This window comes from Lissotriton vulgaris, unplaced genomic scaffold (genome assembly GCF_964263255.1).
Source record: "Lissotriton vulgaris unplaced genomic scaffold, aLisVul1.2 SCAFFOLD_1316, whole genome shotgun sequence".
Taxonomy (NCBI): domain Eukaryota; kingdom Metazoa; phylum Chordata; class Amphibia; order Caudata; family Salamandridae; genus Lissotriton; species Lissotriton vulgaris.
Genome location: NW_028253720.1, coordinates 392,050 through 419,253, shown reverse-complemented (window position 1 = coordinate 419,253; position 27,204 = coordinate 392,050).

The window sequence follows — 27,204 nt, the reverse complement described above, 5'->3', positions numbered from 1 at the left end:
TAGAAGCAGCTTTACTCAAAACCAACAAACCATCGGATTTACAAGTCTTTCTCATGGAACTTATCCAATTCACTTTGCTACACAGTTACTTCAAATATGAAAATACATTTTTCATTCAATTATCTGGCGTAGCCATGGGCAATTGTGCAGCCCCATCATACGCAAATCTCTTCATGCCGTTCTTTGAAACTAAAAACATACTATCAGTCCCACACTGGCAAGACCATCTGAAAATCTACTACCGATACATCGACGACATCTTTCTGATATGGACCAGTACTGAACAACAACTCACCTTTGCCATCAGTCATCTCAACAGCATCAATAACAGAATACAATTCACCCACAATTACAACCGGAGTGAAATATCATTCTTAGATGTGAAGATCATCATCAAGGATAACAAACTTGAAACATCTACATACATAAAACCAACTGACCGCAACAATTACCTCCATTACTCAAGTTTTCATCAACCCAGTCTGAAGAAACATCTGCCATACTCTCAACTAATGCGTGCCAAAAGAATTGCTTCCACAGATGAGTCTTTCAATCATGACATTACTATCATCATGAACAAATTTTTGAAACGAGGTTATCCTAACCAGATTGTGCAATCGGCTTACGCAAGAGTAGCCACCATTGATCGATCCACTCTACTCAAACCCAAACCAAAAATCACCTCAAACGAACAATGCCATGTGTTTGTCTCTAAATTTTCCACCAAAAGTTACTTGATTAAAAAGAGCATCACCACCCACTGGCAATTGCTCCAATTGGAACCCGATTTCAATACACTGTTTCAAGAACTGCCAATTTTTGCCTACCAACGTTCTAAAAATCTACGGACATACATAAAAACCGGCACCATCCAACCCACTAGTTACAAAGGAAAAATTCCTTGTCATAACTGCCAGAACTGTCACAATATAATTCCAGGAAATAGCATCAACCATCCCAGTACAGGTGTTCAAATTCATCTTCGAGTCAATGCGACATGTGACACCATGAATGGTGTGTACCTATTAAAATGTCCCTGCGGATTGCCTTATGTAGGGAAAACCGAACGCAAAATTAAAACCAGGCTCAACGAACACAGGAGTAATATCCGCAACAAAAATTGTAAATCCTATGTTTCTGCTCATTTCACCTAACAAAACCATAACAACACTCAAATTTGTTTCCTCATTTTAGAGACAGTCAGAAACCGGAGGGCATGGACCCGAAAAAATACCTGCTTCAAAGGGAACTGTATTGGATATTTAAACTTGGCACCACCCACCCGAAAGGACTGAATGAGCGTCTGGAATTTAGCAGTTTCCTTTAATGTGTTTGTAAATAATGTTGATTGTATATGCTGGTTTTTCTCCTTCTAACTGCATCCTTATGCATATTTTTTCACCTTACATATACACCTCGCATCCGTTTTTCCTACCCTTCCAAATTCTATAATTTTTTTGTCAGACTCCTTCACCTTTCTCACCCCTCTTTTAGCACACTAAGTCAGATACACTCTCGTACTTTTCATCGACATTACGTATCTCTTTGGCCACACTTCCTTACCACTTTTCCTGACTCTTTAAAAAAAATTCACCTTTGTTTCGCTCATAATTTCCTCAACTTTAATCATATTTCGTCACATTTTCTCTTCATCCTCAGTTTCACTCACATTTTCTGAACCGCACGGGCACCTACTTTTCACCCACTATATGTTTCTGTGTTTACGAACATTGTCCTCTTTTAATTTCACATGCGCAAGATAAAACACGCATGGGCACCACAGTCGGCTTACTTCCGCATCCTCGGATGGCATTCTTTCGCACACCGCGCTGTGGACCTTTCACCGCTTAACGGCTTCATACTTTTCTTAGTAAGCACAATCGCTATGTTCAGCCCCTTTCATGAACCTCACTCTCATCATTTCTTTAAGTCGTTTCACTGGTTCGCGGATCTTTTCTCCATCGCACTATTGGATCACTTTTCTTTTTCGTTAGCACTTTTGTTCACATGTTATTCATTTTTTTAAAATGCACGCCGGGTTTCCCTTTTTGTTTTTGTTTTCTACCACATGTTTCTTGGCATTTTCTCTACTTTTCGGCATTCACAAGGGGCCACCCTACCATTTTCCCTCACAACCCAAGTTCCGTTTAATTACCACTGTACGTCTGTTAATTGTCTTCACTTCACATTTCAACTAACATGTTTTCCGTACCTACACTCGGCTCCTGACCCGCTAACTTCCGTTTTTCCTACTTTTCCACAGAATTACATTAACCCCTTGATGAAGAGCCGTGCAGCTCGAAATGCATTGGGGATATTGATACACGCCATCCCTTTACCACAATTATGATGCAAATAAAAAGATTTCTTCTACCTTTGGAATCATTTTGTAACATCGTATCCAAATTTTGTTCAGCCATGTGAATATTTCTTTAACAAAAGGACAAAAATGTTTAAAAAAACGACATGAATTATGTTGCAAAGTGAATAAAACTTTGATCATCAAAACATCTTCGTATCCACTTGCTTTTGTAGCACACAGGAGTGCTCAGGTTCTCCCACCTTACGCCTGTAAGGTTTTTCGCGCTTTCATATCTTTTCCCCTCCTGGACAGTAGGGGTTCACCCTGAGCACCCTAAAAGACTATGCTTTCATCGTCTACCAATTAAGCTTACTGATTTACCATTGGAGTGCAGCGGACTTCCTTTAAACATTAGTATTCTGGTGACTCATGACCATAAAAATAAAGGTTACAAATTCAATATTGTGTCAAATACTGAAAAAATAAAACAGGATATACTGAATCGACTGTCGCCCCAGGGCATGCTAGACACCTTCCATCACTATTGCTTATGCGACTTGTAGTTCTGCTTTTCTTATTAAAAGGGTGGTCTCTAAAGTCCCAGTGTTCTATTTCATTCCAGGGAACTTGGTGCGAATCGCCACCAGCATTAAACGGTTTTAACCTGCTCTCCCTACCTGCTATTAAAAGCGCAAAATTCGGCCACAGCAAGGGAGGCCTAGCTACAAACAGCTCTATAAAGAGCATTTATGCTATGGAGCCAATGATGCACAGCTTAGCACCTCCAAAGAGCCATGCAAGTGCTCCGAATCACTTTACAGGGGAGGATAAAAATGAGCAGATAATCCTCATAAATCTCATAAATCTCTATTTACACCAGTGTGACAGAACTAAAGGCACCCAGCAACTGAAGGAGGAGCTCGACAAAATTATAACGGAAGAGCATGCCAACAGCCTGATCATTACTGGGGACTTCAATTCAAATATGTTCAGGAGTTCATCTGAAGATATTGATACGGAGGAGGACCAATTTGTATGGGACGCCGTAATACAAGATAATGAAAACAGCCCAGAGGCTTCTAGCGATTCGGGAGTAGGTGGGCTTTCGAGCATTAACTCCTTGGGCCCGGCCGCGATTCTGCGCCTGTGTGGCTGTTTTAATGAGTGGGCAAGTTCATGACGGCCCCCAGCCGTCATTAGCACATGCCCACCGTGATGCATGATGGACGGGGGCCGTCATCAGCATGGAAGGGGTTAAACAGACCTGTAGTAAGGCTTATAGGTCCATTGTCGACATTGCTAAATTAGCATGTGCACCAGTCACACTCTGCACTAGCCACACTGCACGGTGCAGTGCACCTGTCACCCGCTGCACGTGGCAGTGCACCAGTCACACTCTGCATGATGCAGTGCACCTGTCACCATCTCCATGGTGCAGTGCGCCCGTCACACTCTGCACGGTGCACCAGTCACACTCTTCACAGTGCAGTGCACCTGTCACCATCTGCACGGTGCAGTGCACCTGTTACCATCTGCACGGAGCAGTGCACCAGTCACACTCTGCATGGTGCAGTGCACCAGTCACACTCTGCACAGTGCAGTGCACCTGTCACCCTCTGCATGGTGCAGTGCACCTGTCACCCTCTGAACAGTGCAGTGAGTCACACTCTGCACAGTGCAGTGCACCTGTCACCCTCTGCACGGTGCAGTGCATCTGTCACCATCTGCACGGTGCAGTGAGTCACACTCTGCACAGTGCAGTGCACCTGTCACCCTCTGCACGGTGCAGTGCACCAGTCACACTCTGCACAGTGCAGTGAGTCACACTCTGCACGGTGCAGTGCACCTGTCACCCTCTGCACAGTGCAGTGCACCTGTCACCCTCTGCATGGTGCAGTGCACCTGTCACCCTCTGAACAGTGCAGTGAGTCACACTCTGCACAGTGCAGTGCACCCGTCACCCTTTGCACGGTGCAGTGCACCCGTCACACTCTGCACGGTGCACCAGCCACACTGCACTGTGCAGCGCACCTGTCACCCTCTGCAGGGTGCAATGCACCTGTCACCCTCTGCACGGTGCAGTGCACCAGTCACACTCTGCACGGTGCAGTGCACCTGTCACCATCTGCATGGAGCAGTGCACCAGTCACAATCTGCACGGTGCAATGTACCAGTCACACTCTGCACGGTGCACGAGCCACACTGCACGGTGCAGCTCACCTGTCACCCTGTGCAGGGTGCGATGCACCTGTCAGCCTCTGCACGGCGCAGTGCACCAGTCACACTCTGCACGGTGCAGTGCACCTCTCACCATCTGCATGGTGCAGAGCACCAGTCACACTCTGCACGGTGCAGTGCACCGGTAACCATCAGCATGGTGCAGTGCACCAGTCACCCTCTGCACGGTGCAGTGCACCAGTCACACTCTGCACAGTGCAGTGCACCCGTCACACTCTGCACGGTGCACCAGCCACACTGCACGGTGCAGTGCACCTGTCAACCTCTGCATGGTGCAGTGCACGTGTCACCATCCATGCCTGTCAAGTATCACGCATCAGGTGTGACGCTCACGCATTTCAGTGCGGTGTTGCGCAACACCACACTGAAATGCATTGTCACGCATTTAATGCCAGTTGCCAGCGCGCACCACCTGCGGTGCCTGTGAACCTTTGCGCCTGCTCTGCTGCTCCGAGACATGGTTCCAGCAGCTGCTTGCTGGACTCAGTAGTTCCTAAATAGTTAAAATGGTCTGCTCTCAGATCTGGAGTGGCTGAGAGTGTTACAATGTATCAATGAACCTGCCCGCCCTGTCGCGCCTGGCTCCAGGCTACATGATTAATTGTGGCTGTGCCGCAGGGCTTTGACACACTGCTCTTGCAATTACCGACTGCTCAAAGCAGTGAGTGGTTGCTGCTACTGGCTCAGGTGGCACACCATCGGGGATTATAATCTGGATGTGACCGTTAGTGAGCCCGGACTTCGTTGAGGGATGAGGCATCCAAAGTTGCTTCGTTTATGAGGCAGGCTGACATCCAGGCAGTGGAGAACGGGTCCAAAGACTGAGGAAGAGATGTTTCTGGATAACCGAGGCACGGGGAGTCAGTCAGTGGAACCACCAGAGGGCAATACTGGCTTCCTCCTTCGAATGAACAGGTGGCAGCGGCAGGGTGCTCCAGACATCTCTGGGACCTTTCTGCGCATGCGGAGAGGTGCAGAGGACGATGATGCCAACGCTGTGCAGCAGTATGAGCCGAGGATGATAACCGAGTACCCATTTCTCATTGACACGGGCCACCTGAGGCTTACCAGGCCACTGCTCATGTCAATCACAGACCCGTCCAGAGTCAGGCATGGCGGGGCCTCGGAGACGGACAGGGCGTAGAGCAGAGGGGAACCAACCACGACAGACCAGAAGTGCCCGCAAGTTCAGAACCCACTCCACCCCATGACGGAGAACTCGTATAGCATTTATAGCATGATGCTGCTCTCATTGATTGTCTTCACCGTGGGCATCATCGGCAACCTGTCCATCATGTGCATCGTGTGGCATAACTAGTCCAGGTGCACTGCTGACCGTACGGTCATGAACCGGGAAGAGACAGCAGTCTGAACTCGTCTAGTTCAAGTAAGTGTTACTTAAGTTACATCAGTCCAGCGGGCAAAGTGCTGCATGTCAGGCAGAGCCGTTACTGACTTAGTACTGTACAGTCAGTTTAGTACAGCTGCGGAGCAGCACGAGTCTGTCTGATCATCAACAGAAAAAATAATTTCACAAACAATAGCATCTGGAGGCAGTTACCTAATTTCTGTTTAAATGCTGCTGTACGGCCCTCCGCCTCCAGCACGCTCCCTTCTCACTTACTCTACTTTAACACTTACACACAGTCACTCAGCAGAGGTGCTTCCGACTCCCCCGACACCCCCCCCCCCCTTGGCCTCCCACTCGTAAATAATAATCGCATAAACTAACTTTGGCTGTCTGTGATTTAAAGCATCAGAAAATCCCTCAGCCCACCTGAACTATGTGCTAAAATCCCTTACATAGCATATATTCCATGGCAATGTCATTTTTAGGTTTCGGTTTGGCAGTGCGCATGCTCTGTCTCTCCGAGACATATGGTAGTCTATAAGGGTGCTGAAACTCCGCCTACTGCTTTGTTATTTCTTGCTGCTTGCCATTGGGTAACTTTGGCTTTTTATTTGTTAGCAGCCTTATTATTGGCTCTTTAGCCAGTAGGTAACTTCCGGCTATTCCGGAAGCAGCACAGCCTAACTACAGTATTGTAACGCTTGTTTTAAATAGTGCGCAGTCATTTTGACTTGTTACAATAGCGATCGCGCGATCGCTTTCAGTGCTGTCTGAATGAAGGGCTGCGATAGAAGATCGGGTAGGGTTTGTGCTGCTCGTTTCTACTAGGAGTGGTTCGTGGTTATGTGTTGCAAGTGTGGGGATTGCCACGTGAGTTGTGTCTACTGTTTTCGCTTTCGTCTTTATTTTGAAAATAGCAGGGAAATAACGGCGCCGCCGCCAGAGGGTCGTTTCCTTTTTTATTTAGTGTACCTATACAACTTTTCTGATAATGTAACCTTCTCCTTTCCTGACACTTGTATTTGCGATCTAATGGACTGGTCTGCCGAAAACATAGGTGGTCTAGCTACCTTCACACAGCTGCCACCAGACACCACTGCGCTCCTGATTATCTAATTTCAAGTTACTGCGCAATTCCTTTTAAATGGCAGGATTTGTTGCTACATTTGTTTCACTCTTGCGTCAGGTCCAGTTCACCTCTCCTCACTCTGGGGATCATTTCCCTTTCCATTGGTTTGAGGCAGGAAAGACATTTGACGGTGGCGTATGGTTCTCTTTTGGAGGCGTCACAAGGTACATACAGTGACATGACTGTTTGAATGTTTTTATTGGCTTTGCAAACGCACGTGACAATAAGTGGGTCATCTGAAGATCTTGCACGTTTTGTGACATTTTTCATTTGTACCACAAAGCATACACTGAAAAAAAGGTTTCATGTATACATCCGATACAAAGGAACGTCGAAGGGCATCGTATGCACAGCCCTGGGCTAAAAATTTAGAAAAGGGCGCAGGTCTTTCACAGAACTCCATTGTCGTGTAAGCGGATACAGACATCTCACCTACTCCTCAGCCTCTCCTACTCCAGGGTAACTAATGAGCTGGGATAATCCTCACAGGAGAGGGTGTGAGCTTGTGCCCCAGCCGCTAATCACAGGCGCTGTTTACATGCAAACCCTGTGCTTGGATTCACTTCACTGGAGCACATACTGCATTCCCACACACACACAGCGCCGCTGTTGACACACACCTCACTAAGCGCTACACCAGTTACAAGCACATGCCCGGCTCGCACTCCTGGCTTCCCTTTACTCCCACACGGTACATTTACAAATAGTTAAACAGAGCCCTGAGGAATTTGGCGAGGAGGGAAGAGGTTATCAGAATTCTTGGGGGGATGGGTAGGAGAAGAAAGCCAATAATCTTATGGGGATGAGATGGGGGGAATCGGTGGTAGCAGGGATTCTTGTGCGGGACTGTGGGGGGTTGCCGAACTTCTCGTGGGGTGTGATGACACCTCAAAGTTCAAGGAAACTCATCCGCTGGGCCCTGGAGTCACGATCTTTACAAATTACATTACATCGAAAAGGCATACACCTCACTGTAATAAAACGTACAAAATGAAAAAAAAACATAGTGAAAAAAGTGAGGGGCTTTAGAAAATGAAGCTCTTTGAGGTTTTGAGGTGTCATACATGTCCTGTGTCTCGCTCTCTCCTGCTGTGGGAGCAGTCAATATCCGACTATACTCCGTGATGGAACCGCTGACCAATTGCGGGAGGGAACAGGTACCATAAGACTGAGGTGCCAGTTCATGGAAAAGTAAATCTGGTCCTTGCTCATTCACGTGCCCTCACAAATGTCTAGTCAGAGTCACCGCAATGTGCAACAGTCATGAACCCGAGGTGCTCGCCCACTCACCCTCTCGTGAAGGGCCCGCCTCACTCATGCCCTACAGACCACACTATGATCACACACTCACCCTCTCGTGAAGGGCCCCTGCCTCACTCATGCCCTACAGACCGCACTATGATCTCACACTCACCCTCTCGTGGAGGGCCCCGCCTCACTCATGTCCCACAGACCACACTATGTTCACACACTCACCCTCTCATGAAGGGCCCCTGCTCACTCATGCCCCACAGACCACACTATGATCACACACTCACCCTCTCGTGAAGGGCCCCTGCCTCACTCATGCCCTACAGACCGCACTATGATCACACACTCACCCTCTCGTGGAGGGCCCCGCCTCACTCATGTCCCACAGACCACACTATGATCACACACTCACCCTCTCATGAAGGGCCCCTGCTCACTCATGCCCCACAGACCACACTATGATCACACACTCACCCTCTCGTGGAGGGCCTCACCTCACTCATGCCCCACAGACCAAACTATGATCACACACTCACCCTCTCGTGAAGCGCCCCTGCCTCACTCATGCCCCACAGACCACACTATGATCACACACTCACCCTCTCGTGAAGGGCCCCTGCCTCACTCATGTCCCACAGACCACACTATGATCACACACTCACCCTCTCGTGAAGGACCCTGCCTCACTCATGCCCCACAGACCACACTATGATCACACACTCACCTTCTCGTGAAGGGCCCCTGCCTTACTCATGCCCCACAGACCACACTATGATCACACACTCATCCTCTCGTGAAGGGCCCCCGCCTCACTCATGCACCACAGACCACACTATGATCCCACACTCACCCTCTTGTGAAGGGCCCCTGCCTCACTCATGCCCCACAGACCATACTATGATCACACACTCACCCTCTCGTGAAGGGCCCCGCCTCACTCATGCCCTACAGACCACACTATGATCACACACTCACCCTCTTGTGAAGGGCCCCTGCCTCACTCATGCCCTACAGACCACACTATGATCACACACTCACCTTCTCGTGAAGGGTCCCTGCCTCACTCATGCCCCACAGACCACATTATGATCACACACTCACCCTCTCGTGAAGGGCCCCTGCCTCACTCATGCCCCACAGACCACACTATGATCACACACTCACTCTCTCGTGAAGGGCCCTTGCCTCACTCATGTCCTACAGACCACACTATTATCACACACTCACCCTCTCGTGAAGGGCCCCGCCTCACTCATGCCCTGCAGACCACACTATGATCACACACTCACCCTCTCGTGAAGGGCCCCTGCCTCACTCATGCCCTACAGACCACAATATGATCAAACACTCACCCTCTCGTGGAGGCCCCCCGCCTCACTCATGCCCTACAGACCACACTATGATCACACACTCACCCTCTCGTGAAGGGCCCCCGCCTCGCCATGCCCTACAGACCACACTATGATCACACACTCACCCTCTTGTGAAGGGCCCCTGCCTCACTCATGCCCTACAGACCACACTATGATCACACACTCACCCTCTTGTGAAGGGCCCCTGCCTCACTCATGCCCCACAGACCACACTATGATCACACACTCACCCTCTTGTGAAGGGCCCCTGCCTCACTCATGCCCCACAGACCACACTATGATCACACACTCACCCTCTCGTGGAGGGTCCCTTCCTCACTCATGCCCTACAGACCACACTATGATCACACATTCACCCTCTCGTGGAGGGCCCCTGCCTCACTCATGCCCCACAGACCATACTATGCTCACACACTCACCCTCTCGTGGAGGGCTCCTGCCTCACTCATGCCCTACAGACCACACTAGTATCACACACTCATCCTCGCGTGAAGGGCCCCTGCCTCACTCATGCCCTACAGACCACACTATGATCCCACACTCACCCTCTCGTGAAGGGCCCTTGCCTCACTCATGCCCTACAGACCACACTATTATCACTCACTCACCCTCTCGTGAAGGGCCCACGCTTCACTCATGCCCCACAGACCACACTATGATCACACACTCACCCTCTCGTGAAGAGCCCCGCCTCACTCATGCCCCAACAGACCACACTATGATCACACACTCACCTTCTCGTGAAGGGCCCCTGCCTTACTCATGCCCCACAGACCACACTATGATCACACACTCATCCTCTCGTGAAGGGCCCCCGCCTCACTCATGCACCACAGACCACACTATGATCCCACACTCACCCTCTTGTGAAGGGCCCCTGCCTCACTCATGCCCCACAGACCATACTATGATCACACACTCACCCTCTCGTGAAGGGCCCCGCCTCACTCATGCCCTACAGACCACACTATGATCACACACTCACCCTCTTGTGAAGGGCCCCTGCCTCACTCATGCCCTACAGACCACACTATGATCACACACTCACCTTCTCGTGAAGGGTCCCTGCCTCACTCATGCCCCACAGACCACATTATGATCACACACTCACCCTCTCGTGAAGGGCCCCTGCCTCACTCATGCCCCACAGACCACACTATGATCACACACTCACTCTCTCGTGAAGGGCCCTTGCCTCACTCATGTCCTACAGACCACACTATTATCACACACTCACCCTCTCGTGAAGGGCCCCGCCTCACTCATGCCCTGCAGACCACACTATGATCACACACTCACCCTCTCGTGAAGGGCCCCTGCCTCACTCATGCCCTACAGACCACAATATGATCAAACACTCACCCTCTCGTGGAGGCCCCCCGCCTCACTCATGCCCTACAGACCACACTATGATCACACACTCACCCTCTCGTGAAGGGCCCCCGCCTCGCCATGCCCTACAGACCACACTATGATCACACACTCACCCTCTTGTGAAGGGCCCCTGCCTCACTCATGCCCTACAGACCACACTATGATCACACACTCACCCTCTTGTGAAGGGCCCCTGCCTCACTCATGCCCCACAGACCACACTATGATCACACACTCACCCTCTTGTGAAGGGCCCCTGCCTCACTCATGCCCCACAGACCACACTATGATCACACACTCACCCTCTCGTGGAGGGTCCCTTCCTCACTCATGCCCTACAGACCACACTATGATCACACATTCACCCTCTCGTGGAGGGCCCCTGCCTCACTCATGCCCCACAGACCATACTATGCTCACACACTCACCCTCTCGTGGAGGGCTCCTGCCTCACTCATGCCCTACAGACCACACTAGTATCACACACTCATCCTCGCGTGAAGGGCCCCTGCCTCACTCATGCCCTACAGACCACACTATGATCCCACACTCACCCTCTCGTGAAGGGCCCTTGCCTCACTCATGCCCTACAGACCACACTATTATCACTCACTCACCCTCTCGTGAAGGGCCCACGCTTCACTCATGCCCCACAGACCACACTATGATCACACACTCACCCTCTCGTGAAGAGCCCCGCCTCACTCATGCCCCAACAGACCACACTATGATCACACACTCACCCTCTCGTGAAGGGCCCCGCCTCACTCATGCCCCACAGACCACACTATGATCACACACTCACCCTCTTGTGAAGGGCCCCTGCCTCACTCATGCCCCACAGACCACACTATGATCCCACACTCACTCTCTCGTGAAGGGCCCTTGCCTCACTCATGTCCTACAGACCACACTATTATCACACACTCACCCTCTCGTGAAGGGCCCCGCCTCACTCATGCCCTGCAGACCACACTATGATCACACACTCACCCTCTCGTGAAGGGCCCCTGCCTCACTCATGCCCTACAGACCACAATATGATCAAACACTAAACCTCTCGTGGAGGCCCCCCGCCTCACTCATGCCCTACAGACCACACTATGATCACACACTCACCCTCTCGTGAAGGGCCCCCGCCTCGCCATGCCCTACAGACCACACTATGATCACACACTCACCCTCTTGTGAAGGGCCCCTGCCTCACTCATGCCCTACAGACCACACTATGATCACACACTCACCCTCTTGTGAAGGGCCCCTGCCTCACTCATGCCCCACAGACCACACTATGATCACACACTCACCCTCTTGTGAAGGGCCCCTGCCTCACTCATGCCCCACAGACCACACTATGATCACACACTCACCCTCTCGTGGAGGGTCCCTTCCTCACTCATGCCCTACAGACCACACTATGATCACACATTCACCCTCTCGTGGAGGGCCCCTGCCTCACTCATGCCCCACAGACCATACTATGCTCACACACTCACCCTCTCGTGAAGGGCTCCCGCCTCACCATGCCCCACAGACCACACTATGATCACACACTCACTCTCTCGTGAAGGGCCCTGCCTCACTCATGCCCTACAGACCACACTATGATCACACACTCACCCTCTCGTGAAGTGCCCCTGCCTCACTCATGCCCTACAGACCATACTATGATCACACACTCACCCTCTCGTGGAGGGTCCCTTCCTCACTCATGCCCTACAGACCACACTATGATCACACATTCACCCTCTCGTGAAGGGCCCCTGCCTCACTCATGCCCTACAGACCACACTATGATCACACACTCACCCTCTGCGTAGAGGGCCCCTGCCTCACTCATGCCCTACAGACCACACTATGAACACACACTCACCCTCTCGCGAAGGGCCCCCGCCTCACTCATGCCCTACAGACCACACTATGATCATACACTCACCCTCTCGTGAAGGACCCCTGCCTCACCCATGCCCTGCAGCCCACACTATGACCACACACTCACCCTCTCGTGAAGGGCCCCGCCTCATTCATGCCCTACAGACCACACTATGATCACACACTCACCCTCTCGTGAAGGACCCCTGCCTCACTTATGCCCTGCAGCCCACACTATGATCACACACTCACCCTCTCGTGAAGGGCCCCGCCTCACTCATGCCCCACAGACCACACTATGATCACACACTCACCCTCTCGTGAAGGCCCCTGCCTCACTCATGCCCCACAGTCCACACTATGATCACACACTCACCCTCTCGTGAAGGGCCCACGCTTCACTCATGCCCCACAGACCACACTATGATCACACACTCACCCTCTCGTGAAGAGCCCCGCCTCACTCATGCCCCAACAGACCACACTATGATCACACACTCACCCTCTCGTGAAGGGCCCCGCCTCACTCATGCCCCGCAGACCACACTATGATCACACACTCACCCTCTTGTGAAGGGCCCCTGCCTCACTCATGCCCCACAGACCACACTATGATCCCACACTCACTCTCTCGTGAAGGGCCCTTGCCTCACTCATGCACCACAGACCACACTATGATCACACACTCACCCTCTTGTGAAGGGCCCCTGCCTCACTCATGCCCCACAGACCACACTATGATCCCACACTCACTCTCTCGTGAAGGGCCCTTGCCTCACTCATGTCCTACAGACCACACTATTATCACACACTCACCCTCTCGTGAAGGGCCCCGCCTCACTCATGCCCTGCAGACCACACTATGATCACACACTCACCCTCTCGTGAAGGGCCCCTGCCTCACTCATGCCCTACAGACCACAATATGATCAAACACTCACCCTCTCGTGGAGGCCCCCCGCCTCACTCATGCCCTACAGACCACACTATGATCACACACTCACCCTCTCGTGAAGGGCCCCCGCCTCGCCATGCCCTACAGACCACACTATGATCACACATTCACCCTCTCGTGAAGGGCCCCTGCCTCACTCATGCCCTACAGACCACACTATGATCACACACTCACCCTCTGCGTAGAGGGCCCCTGCCTCACTCATGCCCTACAGACCACACTATGAACACACACTCACCCTCTCGCGAAGGGCCCCCGCCTCACTCATGCCCTACAGACCACACTATGATCATACACTCACCCTCTCGTGAAGGACCCCTGCCTCACCCATGCCCTGCAGCCCACACTATGACCACACACTCACCCTCTCGTGAAGGGCCCCGCCTCATTCATGCCCTACAGACCACACTATGATCACACACTCACCCTCTCGTGAAGGACCCCTGCCTCACTTATGCCCTGCAGCCCACACTATGATCACACACTCACCCTCTCGTGAAGGGCCCCGCCTCACTCATGCCCCACAGACCACACTATGATCACACACTCACCCTCTCGTGAAGGCCCCTGCCTCACTCATGCCCCACAGTCCACACTATGATCACACACTCACCCTCTCGTGAAGGGCCCACGCTTCACTCATGCCCCACAGACCACACTATGATCACACACTCACCCTCTCGTGAAGAGCCCCGCCTCACTCATGCCCCAACAGACCACACTATGATCACACACTCACCCTCTCGTGAAGGGCCCCGCCTCACTCATGCCCCGCAGACCACACTATGATCACACACTCACCCTCTTGTGAAGGGCCCCTGCCTCACTCATGCCCCACAGACCACACTATGATCCCACACTCACTCTCTCGTGAAGGGCCCTTGCCTCACTCATGCACCACAGACCACACTATGATCCCACACTCACCCTCTTGTGAAGGGCCCCTGCCTCACTCATGCCCCACAGACCATACTATGATCACACACTCACCCTCTCGTGAAGGGCCCCGCCTCACTCATGCCCTACAGACCACACTATGATCACACACTCACCCTCTTGTGAAGGGCCCCTGCCTCACTCATGCCCTACAGACCACACTATGATCACACACTCACCCTCTCGTGAAGGGTCCCTGCCTCACTCATGCCCCACAGACCACATTATGATCACACACTCACCCTCTCGTGAAGGGCCCCTGCCTCACTCATGCCCCACAGACCACACTATGATCACACACTCACCCTCTCGTGGAGGGCTCCTGCCTCACTCATGCCCTACAGACCACACTAGTATCACACACTCATCCTCGCGTGAAGGGCCCCTGCCTCACTCATGCCCTACAGACCACACTATGATCCCACACTCACCCTCTCCTGAAGGGCCCTTGCCTCACTCATGCCCTACAGACCACACTATTATCACTCACTCACCCTCTCGTGAAGGGCCCACGCTTCACTCATGCCCCACAGACCACACTATGATCACACACTCACCCTCTCGTGAAGAGCCCCGCCTCACTCATGCCCCAACAGACCACACTATGATCACACACTCACCCTCTCGTGAAGGGCCCCGCCTCACTCATGCCCCACAGACCACACTATGATCACACACTCACCCTCTTGTGAAGGGCCCCTGCCTCACTCATGCCCCACAGACCACACTATGATCCCACACTCACTCTCTCGTGAAGGGCCCTTGCCTCACTCATGTCCTACAGACCACACTATTATCACACACTCACCCTCTAGTGAAGGGCCCCGCCTCACTCATGCCCTGCAGACCACACTATGATCACACACTCACCCTCTCGTGAAGGGCCCCTGCCTCACTCATGCCCTACAGACCACAATATGATCAAACACTCACCCTCTCGTGGAGGCCCCCCGCCTCACTCATGCCCTACAGACCACACTATGATCACACACTCACCCTCTCGTGAAGGGCCCCCGCCTCGCCATGCCCTACAGACCACACTATGATCACACACTCACCCTCTTGTGAAGGGCCCCTGCCTCACTCATGCCCTACAGACCACACTATGATCACACACTCACCCTCTTGTGAAGGGCCCCTGCCTCACTCATGCCCCACAGACCACACTATGATCACACACTCACCCTCTTGTGAAGGGCCCCTGCCTCACTCATGCCCCACAGACCACACTATGATCACACACTCACCCTCTCGTGGAGGGTCCCTTCCTCACTCATGCCCTACAGACCACACTATGATCACACATTCACCCTCTCGTGGAGGGCCCCTGCCTCACTCATGCCCCACAGACCATACTATGCTCACACACTCACCCTCTCGTGAAGGGCTCCCGCCTCACCATGCCCCACAGACCACACTATGATCACACACTCACTCTCTCGTGAAGGGCCCTGCCTCACTCATGCCCTACAGACCACACTATGATCACACACTCACCCTCTCGTGAAGTGCCCCTGCCTCACTCATGCCCTACAGACCATACTATGATCACACACTCACCCTCTCGTGGAGGGTCCCTTCCTCACTCATGCCCTACAGACCACACTATGATCACACATTCACCCTCTCGTGAAGGGCCCCTGCCTCACTCATGCCCTACAGACCACACTATGATCACACACTCACCCTCTGCGTAGAGGGCCCCCGCCTCACTCATGCCCTACAGACCACACTATGAACACACACTCACCCTCTCGCGAAGGGCCCCCGCCTCACTCATGCCCTACAGACCACACTATGATCATACACTCACCCTCTCGTGAAGGACCCCTGCCTCACCCATGCCCTGCAGCCCACACTATGACCACACACTCACCCTCTCGTGAAGGGCCCGCCTCATTCATGCCCTACAGACCACACTATGATCACACACTCACCCTCTCGTGAAGGACCCCTGCCTCACTTATGCCCTGCAGCCCACACTATGATCACACACTCACCCTCTCGTGAAGGGCCCCGCCTCACTCATGCCCCACAGACCACACTATGATCACACACTCACCCTCTCGTGAAGGCCCCTGCCTCACTCATGCCCCACAGTCCACACTATGATCACACACTCACCCTCTCGTGAAGGGCCCACGCTTCACTCATGCCCCACAGACCACACTATGATCACACACTCACCCTCTCGTGAAGAGCCCCGCCTCACTCATGCCCCAACAGACCACACTATGATCACACACTCACCCTCTCGTGAAGGGCCCCGCCTCACTCATGCCCCGCAGACCACACTATGATCACACACTCACCCTCTTGTGAAGGGCCCCTGCCTCACTCATGCCCCACAGACCACACTATGATCCCACACTCACTCTCTCGTGAAGGGCCCTTGCCTCACTCATGTCCTACAGACCACACTATTATCACACACTCACCCTCTCGTGAAGGGCCCCGCCTCACTCATGCCCTGCAGACCACACTATGATCACACACTCACCCTCTCGTGAAGGGCCCCTGCCTCACTCATGCCCTACAGACCACAATATGATCAAACACTCACCCTCTCGTGGAGGCCCCCCGCCTCACTCATGCCCTACAGACCACACTATGATCACACACTCACCCTCTCGTGAAGGGCCCCCGCCTCACCATGCCCTACAGACCACACTATGATCACACACTCACCCTCTTGTGAAGGGCCCCTGCCTCACTCATGCCCTACAGACCACACTATGATCACACACTCACCCTCTTGTGAAGGGCCCCTGCCTCACTCATGCCCCACAGACCACACTATGATCACACACTCACCCTCTTGTGAAGGGCCCCTGCCTCACTCATGCCCCACAGACCACACTATGATCACACACTCACCCTCTCGTGGAGGGTCCCTTCCTCACTCATGCCCTACAGACCACACTATGATCACACATTCACCCTCTCGTGGAGGGCCCCTGCCTCACTCATGCCCCACAGACCATACTATGCTCACACACTCACCCTCTCGTGAAGGGCTCCCGCCTCACCATGCCCCACAGACCACACTATGATCACACACTCACTCTCTCGTGAAGGGCCCTGCCTCACTCATGCCCTACAGACCACACTATGATCACACACTCACCCTCTCGTGAAGTGCCCCTGCCTCACTCATGCCCTACAGACCATACTATGATCACACACTCACCCTCTCGTGGAGGGTCCCTTCCTCACTCATGCCCTACAGACCACACTATGATCACACATTCACCCTCTCGTGAAGGGCCCCTGCCTCACTCATGCCCTACAGACCACACTATGATCACACACTCACCCTCTGCGTAGAGGGCCCCCGCCTCACTCATGCCCTACAGACCACACTATGAACACACACTCACCCTCTCGCGAAGGGCCCCTGCCTCACTCATGCCCCACAGACCACACTATGATCACACACTCACCCTCTCGCGAAGGGCCCCTGCCTCACTCATGCCCCACAGACCACACTATGATCACACACTCACCCTCTCGTGGAGGGCCCCCGCCTCACTCATGCCCTACAGACCACACTATGATCATACACTCACCCTCTCGTGAAGGACCCCTGCCTCACCCATGCCCTGCAGCCCACACTATGACCACACACTCACCCTCTCGTGAAGGGCCCGCCTCATTCATGCCCTACAGACCACACTATGATCACACACTCACCCTCTCGTGAAGGACCCCTGCCTCACTCATGCCCTGCAGCCCACACTATGATCACACACTCACCCTCTCGTGAAGGGCCCCGCCTCACTCATGCCCCACAGACCACACTATGATCACACACTCACCCTCTCGTGAAGGCCCCTGCCTCACTCATGCCCCACAGTCCACACTATGATCACACACTCATCCTCTCGTGAAGGGCCCCTGCCTCACTCATGCCCTACAGACCACACTATGATCACACACTCACCCTCTCGTGAAGGGCTCCTGCCTCACTCATGCCCCACAGACCACACTGTGATCACACACTCACCCTCTCGCGAAGAGCCCCCGCCTCACTCATGCTCCACAGACCACACTATGATCACACACTCACCCTCTCGTGAAGTGCCCCTGCCTCACTCATGCCCTACAGACCACACTATGATCACACACTCACCCTCTTGTGAAGGGCCCCTGCCTCACTCATGCCCCACAGACAATACTATGATCACACACTCACCCTCTCGTGAAGGGCCCCTGCCTCACTCATGCCCTTCAGACCACACTATGATCCCACACTCACCCTCTCGTGAAGGGCCCCCGCCTCACTCATGCCCTACAGACCACACTATGAACACACACTCACCCTCTCGCGAAGGGCCCCCGCCTCACTCATGCCCTACAGACCACACTATGATCACACACTCACCCTCTCGTGAAGTGCCCCTGCCTCACTCATGCCCTACAGACCATACTATGATCACACACTCACCCTCTCGTAAAGGGCCCCTGCCTCACTCATGCCCCACAGACCATACTATGATCACACACTCACCCTCTCGTGAAGGGCCCCTGCCTCACTCATGCCCTTCAGACCACACTATGATCCCACACTCACCCTCTCGTGAAGGGCCCCTGCCTCACTCATGCCCTACAGACCACACTATGATCACACACTCACCCTCTCGTGAAGGGCCCCGCCTCACTCATGCCCTACAGACCACACTATGATCACACACTCACCCTCTCGTGAAGGGCCCCTGCCTCACTAATGCCCCACAGACCACACTGTGATCACACACTCACCCTCTCATGAAGAGCCCCTGCCTCACTCATGCCCTACAGACCACACTATGATCCCACACTCATCCTCTCGTGAAGGGCCCCTGCCTCACTCATGCCCCACAGACCACACTATGATCACACACTGACCCTCTCGTGAAGGGCCCCTGCCTCACTCATGCCCTGCAGACCACACTATGATCACACACTCACCCTCTCGTGAAGGGCCCCTGCCTCACTCATGCCCTACAGACCACACTACGATCACACACTCACCCTCTCGTGAAGGGCCCCTGCCTCACTCATGCCCTACAGACCACACTATGATCACACACTAAGCCTATCGTGAAGGGCCCCTGCCTCACTCATGCCCTACAGACCACACTATGATCACACACTCACCCTCTCGTGGAGGGCCCCTGCCTCACTCATGCCCCACAGACCACACTATGATCACACACTCACCCTCTCGTGGAGGGCCCCTGCCTCACTCATGCCCTACAGACCACACTATGATCACACACTCACCCTCTCGTGAAGGGCCCCCGCCTCACCATGCCCTACAGACCACACTATGATCACACACTCACCCTCTTGTGAAGGGCCCCTGCCTCACTCATGCCCTACAGACCACACTATGATCACACACTCACCCTCTCGTGGAGGGCCCCTGCCTCACTCATGCCCCACAGACCACACTATGATCACACACTCACCCTCTCATGGAGGGCCCCTGCCTCACTCATGCCCTACAGACCACACTATGATCACACACTCACCCTCTCGTGAAGGGCCCCCGCCTCACCATGCCCTACAGACCACACTATGATCACACACTCACCCTCTTGTGAAGGGCCCCTGCCTCACTCATGCCCTACAGACCATACTATGATCACACACTCACCCTCTCGTGGAGGGCCCCTGCCTCACTCATGGCCTACAGACCACACTATGATCACACACTCACCCTCTCGTGGAGGGCCCCTACCTCACTCATGCCCTACAGACCACACTATGATCACACACTAACCCTCTTGTGAAGGGCCCCTGCCTCACTCATGCCCTACAGACCACACTATGATCACACACTCACCCTCTCGTGGAGGGCCCCTGCCTCACTCATGGCCTACAGACCACACTATGATCACACACTCACCCTCTCGTGGAGGGCCCCTGCCTCACTCATGCCCTACAGACCACACTATGATCACACACTCACCCTCTCGTGAAGGGCCCCCGCCTCACCATGCCCTACAGACCACACTATGATCACACACTCACTCTCTTGTGAAGGGCCCCTGCCTCACTCATGGCCTACAGACCACACTATGATCACACACTCACCCTCTCGTGGACGGCCCCTGCCTCACTCATGCCCTACAGACCACACTATGATCACACACTCACCCTCTCATGGAGGGCCCCCGCCTCACTCATGGCCTACAGACCACACTATGATCACACACTCACCCTCTCGTGGAGGGCCCCTGCCTCACTCATGCCCTACAGACCACACTATGATCACACACTCACCCTCTCGTGAAGGGCTCCTGCCTCACTCATGGCCTACAGACCACACTATGATCACACACTCACCCTTTCGTGGAGGCCCCGCCTCACTCATGCCCTACAGACCACACTATGATCACACACTGACCCTCTCGTGGAGGGCCCCTGCTCACTCATGCCCCACAGACCATACTATGATCACACACTCACCCTCTCGTGAAGGGCCCCCGCCTCACTCATGGCCTACAGACCACACTATGATCACACACTCACCCTCTCGTGAAGTGCCCCTGCCTCACTCATGGCCTACAGACCACACTATGATCACACACTCACCCTCTCGTGGAGGGCCCCTGCCTCACTCATGCCCTACAGACCACACTATGATCACACACTCACCCTCTCGTGAAGGGCCCCCGCCTCACCATGCCCTACAGACCACACTATGATCACACACTCACTCTCTTGTGAAGGGCCCCTGCCTCACTCATGGCCTACAGACCACACTATGATCACACACTCACCCTCTCGTGGAGGGCCCCTGCCTCACTCATGCCCTACAGACCACACTATGATCACACACTCACCCTCTCATGGAGGGCCCCCGCCTCACTCATGGCCTACAGACCACACTATGATCACACACTCACCCTCTCGTGGAGGGCCCCTGCCTCACTCATGCCCTACAGACCACACTATGATCACACACTCACCTTCTCGTGAAGGGCCCCTGCCTTACTCATGCCCCACAGACCACACTATGATCACACACTCATCCTCTCGTGAAGGGCCCCCGCCTCACTCATGCACCACAGACCACACTATGATCCCACACTCACCCTCTTGTGAAGGGCCCCTGCCTCACTCATGCCCCACAGACCATACTATGATCACACACTCACCCTCTCGTGAAGGGCCCCGCCTCACTCATGCCCTACAGACCACACTATGATCACACACTCACCCTCTTGTGAAGGGCCCCTGCCTCACTCATGCCCTACAGACCACACTATGATCACACACTCACCTTCTCGTGAAGGGTCCCTGCCTCACTCATGCCCCACAGACCACATTATGATCACACACTCACCCTCTCGTGAAGGGCCCCTGCCTCACTCATGCCCCACAGACCACACTATGATCACACACTCACTCTCTCGTAAAGGGCCCTTGCCTCACTCATGTCCTACAGACCACACTATTATCACACACTCACCCTCTCGTGAAGGGCCCCGCCTCACTCATGCCCTGCAGACCACACTATGATCACACACTCACCCTCTCGTGAAGGGCCCCTGCCTCACTCATGCCCTACAGACCACAATATGATCAAACACTCACCCTCTCGTGGAGGCCCCCCGCCTCACTCATGCCCTACAGACCACACTATGATCACACACTCACCCTCTCGTGAAGGGCCCCCGCCTCGCCATGCCCTACAGACCACACTATGATCACACACTCACCCTCTTGTGAAGGGCCCCTGCCTCACTCATGCCCTACAGACCACACTATGATCACACACTCACCCTCTTGTGAAGGGCCCCTGCCTCACTCATGCCCCACAGACCACACTATGATCACACACTCACCCTCTTGTGAAGGGCCCCTGCCTCACTCATGCCCCACAGACCACACTATGATCACACACTCACCCTCTCGTGGAGGGTCCCTTCCTCACTCATGCCCTACAGACCACACTATGATCACACATTCACCCTCTCGTGGAGGGCCCCTGCCTCACTCATGCCCCACAGACCATACTATGCTCACACACTCACCCTCTCGTGGAGGGCTCCTGCCTCACTCATGCCCTACAGACCACACTAGTATCACACACTCATCCTCGCGTGAAGGGCCCCTGCCTCACTCATGCCCTACAGACCACACTATGATCCCACACTCACCCTCTCGTGAAGGGCTCCTGCCTCACTCATGCCCTACAGACCACACTAGTATCACACACTCACCCTCTCGTGAAGGGCCCACGCTTCACTCATGCCCCACAGACCACACTATGATCACACACTCACCCTCTCGTGAAGAGCCCCGCCTCACTCATGCCCCAACAGACCACACTATGATCACACACTCACCCTCTCGTGAAGGGCCCCGCCTCACTCATGCCCCGCAGACCACACTATGATCACACACTCACCCTCTTGTGAAGGGCCCCTGCCTCACTCATGCCCCACAGACCACACTATGATCCCACACTCACTCTCTCGTGAAGGGCCCTTGCCTCACTCATGCACCACAGACCACACTATGATCCCACACTCACCCTCTTGTGAAGGGCCCCTGCCTCACTCATGCCCCACAGACCATACTATGATCACACACTCACCCTCTCGTGAAGGGCCCCGCCTCACTCATGCCCTACAGACCACACTATGATCACACACTCACCCTCTCGTGAAGGGCCCCGCCTCACTCATGCCCCACAGACCACACTATGATCACACACTCACCCTCTTGTGAAGGGCCCCTGCCTCACTCATGCCCCACAGACCACACTATGATCCCACACTCACTCTCTCGTGAAGGGCCCTTGCCTCACTCATGTCCTACAGACCACACTATTATCACACACTCACCCTCTCGTGAAGGGCCCCGCCTCACTCATGCCCTGCAGACCACACTATGATCACACACTCACCCTCTCGTGAAGGGCCCCTGCCTCACTCATGCCCTACAGACCACAATATGATCAAACACTCACCCTCTCGTGGAGGCCCCCCGCCTCACTCATGCCCTACAGACCACACTATGATCACACACTCACCCTCTCGTGAAGGGCCCCCGCCTCGCCATGCCCTACAGACCACACTATGATCACACACTCACCCTCTTGTGAAGGGCCCCTGCCTCACTCATGCCCTACAGACCACACTATGATCACACACTCACCCTCTTGTGAAGGGCCCCTGCCTCGCTCATGCCCCACAGACCACACTATGATCACACACTCACCCTCTTGTGAAGGGCCCCTGCCTCACTCATGCCCCACAGACCACACTATGATCACACACTCACCCTCTCGTGGAGGGTCCCTTCCTCACTCATGCCCTACAGACCACACTATGATCACACATTCACCCTCTCGTGGAGGGCCCCTGCCTCACTCATGCCCCACAGACCATACTATGCTCACACACTCACCCTCTCGTGAAGGGCTCCCGCCTCACCATGCCCCACAGACCACACTATGATCACACACTCACTCTCTCGTGAAGGGCCCTGCCTCACTCATGCCCTACAGACCACATTATGATCACACACTCACCCTCTCGTGAAGTGCCCCTGCCTCACTCATGCCCTACAGACCATACTATGATCACACACTCACCCTCTCGTGGAGGGTCCCTTCCTCACTCATGCCCTACAGACCACACTATGATCACACATTCACCCTCTCGTGAAGGGCCCCTGCCTCACTCATGCCCTACAGACCACACTATGATCACACACTCAACCTCTGCGTAGAGGGCCCCTGCCTCACTCATGCCCTACAGACCACACTATGAACACACACTCACCCTCTCGCGAAGGGCCCCCGCCTCACTCATGCCCTACAGACCACACTATGATCATACACTCACCCTCTCGTGAAGGACCCCTGCCTCACCCATGCCCTGCAGCCCACACTATGACCACACACTCACCCTCTCGTGAAGGGCCCCGCCTCATTCATGCCCTACAGACCACACTATGATCACACACTCACCCTCTCGTGAAGGACCCCTGCCTCACTTATGCCCTGCAGCCCACACTATGATCACACACTCACCCTCTCGTGAAGGGCCCCGCCTCACTCATGCCCCACAGACCACACTATGATCACACACTCACCCTCTCGTGAAGGCCCCTGCCTCACTCATGCCCCACAGTCCACACTATGATCACACACTCACCCTCTCGTGAAGGGCCCACGCTTCACTCATGCCCCACAGACCACACTATGATCACACACTCACCCTCTCGTGAAGAGCCCCGCCTCACTCATGCCCCAACAGACCACACTATGATCACACACTCACCCTCTCGTGAAGGGCCCCGCCTCACTCATGCCCCGCAGACCACACTATGATCACACACTCACCCTCTTGTGAAGGGCCCCTGCCTCACTCATGCCCCACAGACCACACTATGATCCCACACTCACTCTCTCGTGAAGGGCCCTTGCCTCACTCATGCACCACAGACCACACTATGATCCCACACTCACCCTCTTGTGAAGGGCCCCTGCCTCACTCATGCCCCACAGACCATACTATGATCACACACTCACCCTCTCGTGAAGGGCCCCGCCTCACTCATGCCCTACAGACCACACTATGATCACACACTCACCCTCTTGTGAAGGGCCCCTGCCTCACTCATGCCCTACAGACCACACTATGATCACACACTCACCCTCTCGTGAAGGGTCCCTGCCTCACTCATGCCCCACAGACCACATTATGATCACACACTCACCCTCTCGTGAAGGGCCCCTGCCTCACTCATGCCCCACAGACCACACTATGATCACACACTCACCCTCTTGTGGAGGGCTCCTGCCTCACTCATGCCCTACAGACCACACTAGTATCACACACTCATCCTCGCGTGAAGGGCCCCTGCCTCACTCATGCCCTACAGACCACACTATGATCCCACACTCACCCTCTCCTGAAGGGCCCTTGCCTCACTCATGCCCTACAGACCACACTATTATCACTCACTCACCCTCTCGTGAAGGGCCCACGCTTCACTCATGCCCCACAGACCACACTATGATCACACACTCACCCTCTCGTGAAGAGCCCCGCCTCACTCATGCCCCAACAGACCACACTATGATCACACACTCACCCTCTCGTGAAGGGCCCCGCCTCACTCATGCCCCACAGACCACACTATGATCACACACTCACCCTCTTGTGAAGGGCCCCTGCCTCACTCATGCCCCACAGACCACACTATGATCCCACACTCACTCTCTCGTGAAGGGCCCTTGCCTCACTCATGTCCTACAGACCACACTATTATCACACACTCACCCTCTAGTGAAGGGCCCCGCCTCACTCATGCCCTGCAGACCACACTATGATCACACACTCACCCTCTCGTGAAGGGCCCCTGCCTCACTCATGCCCTACAGACCACAATATGATCAAACACTCACCCTCTCGTGGAGGCCCCCCGCCTCACTCATGCCCTACAGACCACACTATGATCACACACTCACCCTCTCGTGAAGGGCCCCCGCCTCGCCATGCCCTACAGACCACACTATGATCACACACTCACCCTCTTGTGAAGGGCCCCTGCCTCACTCATGCCCTACAGACCACACTATGATCACACACTCACCCTCTTGTGAAGGGCCCCTGCCTCACTCATGCCCCACAGACCACACTATGATCACACACTCACCCTCTTGTGAAGGGCCCCTGCCTCACTCATGCCCCACAGACCACACTATGATCACACACTCACCCTCTCGTGGAGGGTCCCTTCCTCACTCATGCCCTACAGACCACACTATGATCACACATTCACCCTCTCGTGGAGGGCCCCTGCCTCACTCATGCCCCACAGACCATACTATGCTCACACACTCACCCTCTCGTGAAGGGCTCCCGCCTCACCATGCCCCACAGACCACACTATGATCACACACTCACTCTCTCGTGAAGGGCCCTGCCTCACTCATGCCCTACAGACCACACTATGATCACACACTCACCCTCTCGTGAAGTGCCCCTGCCTCACTCATGCCCTACAGACCATACTATGATCACACACTCACCCTCTCGTGGAGGGTCCCTTCCTCACTCATGCCCTACAGACCACACTATGATCACACATTCACCCTCTCGTGAAGGGCCCCTGCCTCACTCATGCCCTACAGACCACACTATGATCACACACTCACCCTCTGCGTAGAGGGCCCCCGCCTCACTCATGCCCTACAGACCACACTATGAACACACACTCACCCTCTCGCGAAGGGCCCCCGCCTCACTCATGCCCTACAGACCACACTATGATCATACACTCACCCTCTCGTGAAGGACCCCTGCCTCACCCATGCCCTGCAGCCCACACTATGACCACACACTCACCCTCTCGTGAAGGGCCCGCCTCATTCATGCCCTACAGACCACACTATGATCACACACTCACCCT